This window comes from Arachis stenosperma, chromosome 3, assembly GCF_014773155.1.
Source record: "Arachis stenosperma cultivar V10309 chromosome 3, arast.V10309.gnm1.PFL2, whole genome shotgun sequence".
NCBI lineage: Eukaryota > Viridiplantae > Streptophyta > Magnoliopsida > Fabales > Fabaceae > Arachis > Arachis stenosperma.
The window spans coordinates 172,312,145-172,322,201 of NC_080379.1; positions in this window are offsets into that span (position 1 = coordinate 172,312,145).

A 10,057-nucleotide genomic window follows, 5' to 3' on the forward strand; every position below is an offset into this window, starting at 1 on the left:
CTGTGGTCACAAACAGATGTATTTGTGTTTGGTATAAAACACTCTAAAGATGCAACTATAAATCCAGCCATCATAAGTAGAATTCATCCAAGAAGAGTTCTTTATCAGTTATTAAATATGCAAATAAGCATCAGTATATATTTTGGACTTCACTAACCGTATTCCAAATAGGCATGTTCAATTCATCCTCCGCCAAGCTCTTTGGATCCCACATTTCCATCCATTTAATGACATATATGCTACAATCCCACCTATGCAACACAAATGACAAAAAGTCGTGTCAACATATTAAAATTTGTGTGGGTTAATTTTTTAAACCTTTCTTCGTTTTCATCTCGATACTTACCCATTTGGCTGTTTTTTGAGCCTTGTTTCATAGCAACACTCATAGCCCTCAGCTGTGAATACTATATTCGGGTTTACAGTAGCTGCCAACTCTTGGAGAAGAAAGTCCTTCGACAAGCCAGACAAAAAAAATTAGGGAGGAAAATATTAAAAAGAAAAAAAAACATGGAAGGCCACACCTAACACCCGAAAAAATATGCATCATCAAATCTATTCTCAATTACTACATATTTATCTATTTTCTCTCGGCACTCCGAGTGTGGGCCACTGTGCATGGAGTCTAACACCCATAGGTTATCAGTCTTTCGATGGAGTACATATAGCCACTAGTGATCATCTCTACACACTTGAACAAACCACTTCATCGTTGAATACAGCATGTTAGCATATAGTTATTTTTTCATATTCTTGTAATAAAAAATAGATTTTGTGTATGGATAAGTAAGTAAGTAAATTACTAACATAATCAACTTTTTTTGTCTTCCCTACATCGAACCAGTGCTGCCCGCGGCCCATGAAGCTGCTAAGAACAGGGACAAAACCAGTGTTCGTCCCGGCACATCGTTCAATGTTATCATCAGTCAATATTATGGCCTGTAAACCCATTTTGCATTAGTTAAACACCTAACATAATAATTTAGAGTATCCTTCACCAAGGCAATTATTGTATTAATTAATTTTAAGTGGGTAAGGACAGATTGCACTAACCATTAGTCTCGGTGGAATACAGTAAAAATCCGTGCAAAACCTTACGTTGCTCGAAGCATTGAACATGGCACAACAATCAACCACCTATATAGAGTAAACATATTACATTTCATGGCACTTTAATGCAGAACACATACACAGCAATTGATTACAATTTTTTTGTTTGCTCTTACCGTATCGCTTACTCTTCTACGCCATCCCAGTGATTGAAGGTCCGCTCACTGCAGCTGAACATCATCACTCCCATTGCGAATCCATGCCAGCGTGAGATTCTTTGCACCCCTCCGATCTGTCACCCACTTGTATATCCTGTTCATGTCATCACCTGTAGACATTGCAGCACCCCCAGATGACATTAGTGTGTCTACCACAGCTTTTATTTTTCTTATGTTTTCTGGTACTTCAGCTTCTGGAGTCGCGTTTCGATCATTTGTTTCCGGGGATCCGGGCGGTGAGTCCGGTATGTGCAACTGAGTGATGCCAAGCGAGAATGGCGGGATTGGAAAGTCAATTTGAGGTGGGTTCTCTGGTGCAACATACACTACCATTGCAAGTTCTCCGGGTTCCCTGCACAGTCATTAACAATTAAGTGCTTTTAACCGAGTGCTCTTAACAATTAAGTGCTCTTATCTGAGCCTAAAATAAAGTAAAGAAAGTTGTGTAACCAGTATAAGATTATATGGATAACATCTATTATTGATTAAACATTCCACCTCATAAGAATGAAAGATTCAGAGATAAAAGATTCATGCACCTAATATAATTTTCAATAATTCATATTATTGTTAAATTCATCAAACTTGCCTTTGCTTTGCATGTCCTTCATCGACATTATCATCTGTTCCATTTCCAACAGGTGTGTCAGGCATTGTCTCATTCCCTTTGGACATTTCAGCACATGTCTTCCTCATACTCACATTATTCCCCCTAATGAACCTGTTTTTGGACTCTTAAATAAATTAGAAGTTGACACCTATAAATGATAATAACAAAAGACACATGATACAAATCTGATGTAATCAAGTCAATCTAATCTGCTTAAATGCATAAATGAGGTTAATTCTAAAGTCCACCCAAAGCTTATTCGTGTAGAATAATGTAAATAATGAATAGTAACATCCACAATATATAGTATAGAATGGACAATAACATCCGTTATTCCAATCAACTAACATCCGTAAGGCCACACGGATAACATTAGGTATCAAATATACATAACACCCAAATTAATAAGACAAGAATTAGCTCTTCAAAATACTATTTAAAGTAACTAGTATTGGCATTACTTAACGGGAGAGGACACAAAGTCATCAAATTTATTATATTATGGAATAAATTCTAAAATACAAGAAGATGTATTTACATGTGTAAGGTCTATTGTCATGCTCAAAATAAGTATCTCCAACAGTTTTTAAGAGATAGATTTACTAGCTACAGCATCAACATCACACTTCTAGAATTAGATAAATAATTAATTACTCTATACATGGTAAAAGATTTTTATACTATAATAATATTGAAAATACGCAGGTTAGAGCTATAAAAGTTTATAACAAAACTAAAATCATGGAATTGCCTTTTTTTGGAAGGTTGTTGATCAAATTCAGCAGATGATGCATGACCAGCCAATATGTCGGTCTCGTTTTCATCTACCGTGGTAGCTTCTCTACGAGTCTTTCTATTAGACTTTCTTTTTTTCCTAATGCTTCCTCTCTTTGATACACGGTTGGGCTTGTTCGGTAACCCGGACATCTTCCCAATTAAATTTAGAAGCCCCTATAGTGGACAACATATAAGTTTTATTTAAGTAAGAGATTAAAAGCAGTGATCCGATTAACATATCTTTCACACTTATCACTATTAAAAGATATATATATATATATATATATATATATATATATATATATATATATATATATATATATATATTATGCATTACCGAGTGAGATGTGCTCTCCTCTTCATCCTTCTTCTTCAGATCAACAAGCAACCAGTCTCTGATCCACGGTTCTCTCCCATTATATCTTCCTAAATCTCCATGCTTGTTAGCATGGAGATATATAATCTGAAAGTTATAGTAATTGCTATAAACAGGATATACTATAAAATAACAAACAACAAATTAAAGGTTTGGGATATACGGCTCACCAGTAATGCGAACATCCATCCATCCACTGTCTTCTTACCTACATCCTGAAACCTCAGAACTCCCTCAATTAAAAAATCATAAATGTACCTTGCCCAATATATTTTTCTTGGGTTCGATACATCAATGGCAGCCCGTATATGTATGTCTGAAACAGTAGTCTTTGGCGAGGGAAAGAAGAAACACTTCGCTATCAACATGATGAACTGTCTCCGGAAGTTCATTCTATCGACATCGGACTGCATCGAGCATGTGATAACATCCCTTTTCAAATCTGCTTGTGTCTTTCCTGTGAAGCTGTTAACAAGTCGGTGCTCTGCTGCTGTTTCTGCACTTTTGAAACTATTCCTTACCAAGCACAAAATTGAGTCAATGCAATCCAAATCTTTAATGACCAATTTAACCGAAAACATACACTCAACGAAAGTACTATGGATATTTTTTTTCCTTTCTCCCTATGGATATCTTTTTTGCTCCTGGTACGAGCCATACCTACTTCTTATTTTTTGAACACCTGTTCACAAACAACTGCTATATATACTCAAATAACTCACTTAAATTAATCATTAACATACCAACATGTTTATCAATAGCATAGATACGCTAACATACCAAATACGAAAATTGCATAGACAATGTTATTATTCATTTATGATTTCTTTTATTTACATGGGTGAACAAAATGCCACAAGTGATTGCATTAAATTGAGTGTCTTCAAATCTCAAAGACTCTGCATTGGGTCACTCTCGTACGTAGTAACTAGCACATGCAACAACCATGTTCATGTCTGTAAATTGTTGTTATTATAAAAAAAAGTGTGGAATTGTGACAATTATTCATGTTATGTGTTGATTATTGTTAACAAAGAATTTCAAGAGAGTATATTTATATCATTACATTAAATAAATAAAGCTTCTAAAAGCAAAATTCCAAATAAAAATTTCCAAGTCATTAATATATATATATATATATATATATATATATATATATATAGTAATAAGAAGAGGAAATAATAATGCAATCGTTTTCATACCAAAAAAAAAAGATAAAGCATATATCTCTCTCAAAGGCAACTGAATGGAACTTTACAAGGAATTTAGTGAAGTCTAATTTATTTATTTTTAATTTTTGATTTATGTTTATGAAATATTTGCTATGGAAAGTCAAGTTGGTTTTACGAAAGCGCTATATGAATGAAACTAATTAAATGAAACTAATTAACATACCAACATGTTTATCAATAGCATAGATACATGGTGCACGAAATTGCAATAACACTTTTGCAATCCCGCACAACTAACCAGCAAGTGCACTGGGTCGTCCAAGTAATACCTTGCGTGAGCAAGGGTCGATCCCACGGAGATTGTCGGCTTGAAGCAAGCTATGGTTATCTTGTAAATCTTAGTCAGGATATCAGAAATTATCGAGATTGATTGTAGAAAGCAAAAGAACATGTAATGGTTACTTGTATTGCAGTAATGGAGAATGGGTTGAGGTTTGGAGATGCTCCATCTTCTGAATCTCTGCTTTCCTACTGTCTTCTTCATCAAACACGCAAGTCTCCTTCCATGGCAAGCTCGTGTAGGGTTTCACCGTTGTCAATGGCTACCTCCCATCCTCGCAGTGAAAGCTAATGCACGCACTCTGTCACAGTACTGCCAATCACCGGTTTGGTTCCCTCCCCTACCGGAATAGAATCCCTCTTTTGCGTCTGTCACTAACGCCCAGTAGGTTACAGGTTTGAAGCACGTCACAGTCATTCAATCATTGAATCCTACTCAGAATACCACAGACAAGGTTTAGACCTTCCGGATTCTCTTGAATGCTGCCATCAGGTCCTGCCTATACCACGAAGATTCCGATTAAAGAACCCAAGAGATAACTACTCAATCTAAGATAGAACAGAGGTGGTTGTCAGGCACGTGTTCATAGTTGAGAATGATGATGATTGTCACGGATCATCACATTCATCCGGATTAAGAACAAGTGTTATCTTAGAATGGAAGCAAGCATGATTGAATAAGAAACAGTAGTAATTGCATTAATCCATCAAGACACAGCAGAGCTCCTCACCCCCAACCATGGGGTTTAGAGGCTCATACTGTGGAAAGAAACGTGTACAAAAATGTTATGAGGTCATAAGGTACGGATACAATGTCAAAAGATCCTATAAGTAGTAAAAGCTAGTATCCTAAGGTTTACAGAAATGAGTAAAATGACAGAAAAATCCACTTCCGGGCCCACTTGGTGTGTGCTTGGGCTGAGCAATGAAGGAATTTCGTGTAGAGACCTTTTCTGGAGTTAAACGACAGCTTTCATGCCAGTTTGGGCGTTTAACTCCAAATTTTATGCCAGTTCCGGCGTTTAACGCTGGAATTTCTGTAGGTGACTTTGAGCGCCGGTTTGGGCCATCAAATCTTGGGCAAAGTATGGACTATTATATATTGCTGGAAAGCCCAGGATGTCTACTTTCCAATGCCGTTGAGAGCGCGCTAATTGGGCTTCTGTAGCTCCAGAAAATCCACTTTGAGTGCAGGGAGGTCAGAATCCAACAGCATCTGCAGTCCTTTTCAGTCTCTGGATCAGATTTTTGCTCAGGACCCTCAATTTCAGTCAGAAAATACCTGAAATCACAGAAAAACACACAAACTCATAGTAAAGTCCAGAAAAGTGAATTTTAATTAAAAACTAATAAAAATATACTAAAAACTAACTAAAAGATACTAAAAACATACTAAAAACAATGCCAAAAAGCATACAAATTATCCGCTCATCACAACACCAAACTTAAATTGTTGCTTGTCCCCAAGCAACTGAAAATCAAAATAGGATAAAAAGAAGAGAACATACTATAGACTCCAAAATATCAAGGAAACATAGCTCCAATTAGATGAGCGGGACTAGTAGCTTTTTGCCTCCGAACAGTTTTGGCATCTCACTCTATCCTTTGAAGTTCAGAATGATTGGCATCTATAAGAACTCAGAACTCAGATAGTGTTATTGATTCTCCTAGTTAAGTATGATGATTCTTGAACATAGCTAGTGTATGAGTCTTGGCTGTGGCCCAAAGCACTCTGTCTTCCAGTATTACCACCGGATACATACATGCCACAGACACATAATTGGGTGAACCTTTTTAGATTGTGACTCAGCTTTGCTAAAGTCCCCAATTAGAGGTGTCCAGGGTTCTTAAGCACACTCTTATTGCTTTGGATCACCACTTTATTTCTTTCTTTTTTTCTCTTTCTTTCCTTTTTTTTTTCACTGCTTTTCTTGCTTCAAGAATCAATTTGATGATTTTTCAGATCCTCAATAACAGTTCTCTTTCTCCTCATTCTTTCAAGAGCCAACAATTTTAACATTCTTAAAACAACAAATTCAAAAGACATATGCACTGTTCAAGCATTCATTCAGAAAACAAAAAGTATTGTCACCACATCAAACTAATTCAACTAGTTTCAGAGATAAATTTCGAAACCCTGTACTTCTTGTTCTTTTGTGATTAAAGCATTTTTCCTTTAAGAGAGGTGATGGATTCATAGGACATTCATAGCTTTAAGGCATAAACTTTATTAATTTTATTAATTAAGAACAAGACTCAAATATAGATATAAGATGAGACTAGAAATAGAAAAACAAGAACAAAAACGAAAAAATAGGCTCCTAATGATAGAGGTGTTCACAGAGTTAGAACTCAACAACCTTGATTTTGAGAAGTGGATGCTCCCTCAGCTTGAGAGGAGGGCTTTTGGCGTTTCATCTCTTGAATTTCACGCCCTTGCTTCTCTTGTTCCTTCCATTGTCTTCTTGGTGATTGGATGTTCTATGGGTATGAGTTCATCTTCTTCTATCTTCACCCCAGCCTCTTTACAGAGCAAGGAGATCAAGCTTGGGTAAGCCAATTTGGTTACAGTGGAATTCCTATTTGCAATTGTGTAGATCTCACAAGCAATCACATGATGCACCTCCACTTCTTTTCCAAGCATGATGCAATGGATCATCACTGCTCTCTTGATGGTGACCTCAGAACGGTTGCTAGTGGGCAATATGGAACGCCCAATAAAGTCTAGCCAACCTCTTGCAATTGGTTTGAGGTCTCCCCTCTTGAGTTGGTTTGGGACACCCTTAGAATTGGTTATCCACTTAGTTCCAGGGAGGCATATGTCCTCTAGAACTTGATCCAACCCCTTATCTACTCTCACCATCCTCCTATTAAAGGAATCAGGATCATCTTGCAGTTGAGGCAACTTGAAGATTTCTCTTATTTTGTCCAGATGGAAGTATATAACTTTCCTCTGACCATGGTTCTATAGGTATGGTAAGCAGTTCCAGTCATTCTCTGCTTATCTGTTAGCCACAGATTTGAGTAGAATTCCTGAACCATGTTCCTTCCAACCTTTGTTTCAGGATTGGTTAGAACTTCCCATCCTCTGTTTCGAATTTGCTCTTGGATCCCCGGATATTCATCTTCTTTCAGATCAAATTTAACTTCCGGGATCACTGACCTCAGACCCATTATTTTATGATAATGGTCTTCATGTTCTTTGGTTAAGAACTTCTCTTCATTCCAAAGATTCTTTGGATTATTCTCTTTCTTGCCTCTTAAATTGGTTTGTTTTCCCTTAGGAGCCATGATATTGATGAACTTTGGCTTAGTGATCACGGAAAAGCACACCAAACTTAGAGGTTTGCTTGTCCTCAAGCAAAAGAGAAGAGAGAAGAGAGGGGGAGGAAGAGAAAATTCGAATGGTGTGGTTGGAAGAGGGGAACAAACGTGTATTTATAAGGTGGGGAGGGGAGTGTTCGAAAAAAAAGAGGAATTTGAAAGGAGATTTGAGAAGATATGAAAAGAAATTGAGAAAAGGGTGAAATTTTTGAACAATGTTTGTAATTGATTTGAAATAAATTTGAAAAAAAGTTTTGATTTTTGAAGATTTGAAAGTGAATGATGAATGATTGAAGTGTGATTGTGTAGAAAAGTATGGGTGAGAAAAGGAAAGTTTGAAAAAATCTGATTTGAAAACAAAATTATGGTCCCCCCACCAAGCTGGCGTTAAACGCCCAGAATGGCACCCATTCTGGCGTTTAACGCCCATCTGTTGCCCCACTTGGGCGTTTAACGCCCAGCCAGGTACCCTGGCTGGCGTTAAACGCCAGAAATTCTTCCTCACTGGGCGTTTTTCCAAAACGCCCAGGATGCTGCACACCTGGCGTTAAACGCCCAGAATGGTGCCCATTCTGGCGTTTAACGCCCAAAATGGTACCATTACTGGCGTTAAACGCCCAGAATGGTGCCCATTCTGGCGTTTAACGCCCAAAATGCCCCTTACTGGCGTTTTTTCGCCAGTAAGCTCATTTTTTCTGCTTTTTAAGCTGAATCCTTCTGTAACTCTGTGAATTCCTTCATTTTTGATACTTGCCTCTGTAAGAACTAATCATACACCTTCCTAATGACTGGGTTGCCTCCCAGCAAGCGCTTCTTTACTGTCTTTAGCTGGACTTTCACTGAGAATCACTCAAGTCTCAGTTTTGAGCATTCCTGCTCAAAATTTCCTTCAAGATAGTGCTTGATCCTCTGTCCATTAACAATGAACTTCTTGTCAGAATCAATATCCTGAAGCTCAACATATCCGTATGGTGATACTCCTGTAATCACATACGGACCCCTCCACCGGGATTTGAGTTTTCCTGGAAACAATTTGAGCCTGGAGTTGAAGAGCAGAACTTTTTGTCCTGGCTCAAAGACTCTGGTTGACAATCTCTTGTCATGCCACTTCTTTGCCTTTTCCTTATAAATTTTTGCATTTTCAAAGGCATTGAGTCTGAACTCCTCTAGCTCATTTAGCTGGAGCAGTCTTTTCTCACCAGCTAACTGTGCATCCATGTTTAGGAATCTGGTTGCCCAGTAGGCTTTATGTTCCAGTTCCACAGGCAAATGACAGGCCTTCCCATACACCAGTTGGTATGGAGAGGTGCCTATAGGGGTCTTGAATGCTGTTCTGTATGCCCACAGAGCATCATCCAAGCTCTTTGCCCAATCCTTTCTTCGGGCCATCACAGTCCGTTCCAGGATTCTTTTTAGCTCTCTGTTAGAGACTTCAGCTTGCCCATTTGTCTGTGGATGATACGGAGTTGCCACTTTATGGCTGATTCCATATCTAACCATAGCAGAGTATAGCTGTTTATTGCAGAAATGAGTGCCCCCATCACTGATTAGCACTCTGGGGACACCAAACCTGCTGAAAATGTTTTTCTAGAGGAATTTCAGCACGGTTTTGGTATCATTAGTGGGTGTAGCAATTGCTTCTACCCACTTAGATACGTAGTCTACTGCCACCAGAATGTAAGTGTTTGAGTATGATGGTGGGAATGGCCCCATGAAGTCAATTCCCCATACATCAAACAATTCTATCTCTAATATTCCTTGTTGAGGCATGGCATATCCGTGAGGCAGGTTACCAGCTCTTTGGCAACTGTCACAGTTACGCACAAACTCTCGGGAATCTTTATATAGAGTAGGCCAGTAGAAGCCGCACTGGAGAACTTTAGTGGCTGTTCGCTCACTTCCAAAATGTCCTCCATACTGTGATCCATGGCAGTGCCATAGGATCCTTCGTGCTTCTTCTCTGGGTATACACCTGCGGATCACTCCGTCAGCACATCTCTTAAAGAGATATGGTTCATCCCAAAGGTAGTACTTGGCATCTGAAATTAATTTCTTTCTTTGCACACTGCTGTACTCCTTGGGTATGAACCTTACAGCTTTATAATTTGCAATGTCTGCAAACCATGGAGCTTCCTGAATGGCAAAGAGTTGCTCATCTGGGAAAGTCTCAGAGATCTCAGTAGAAGGGAGG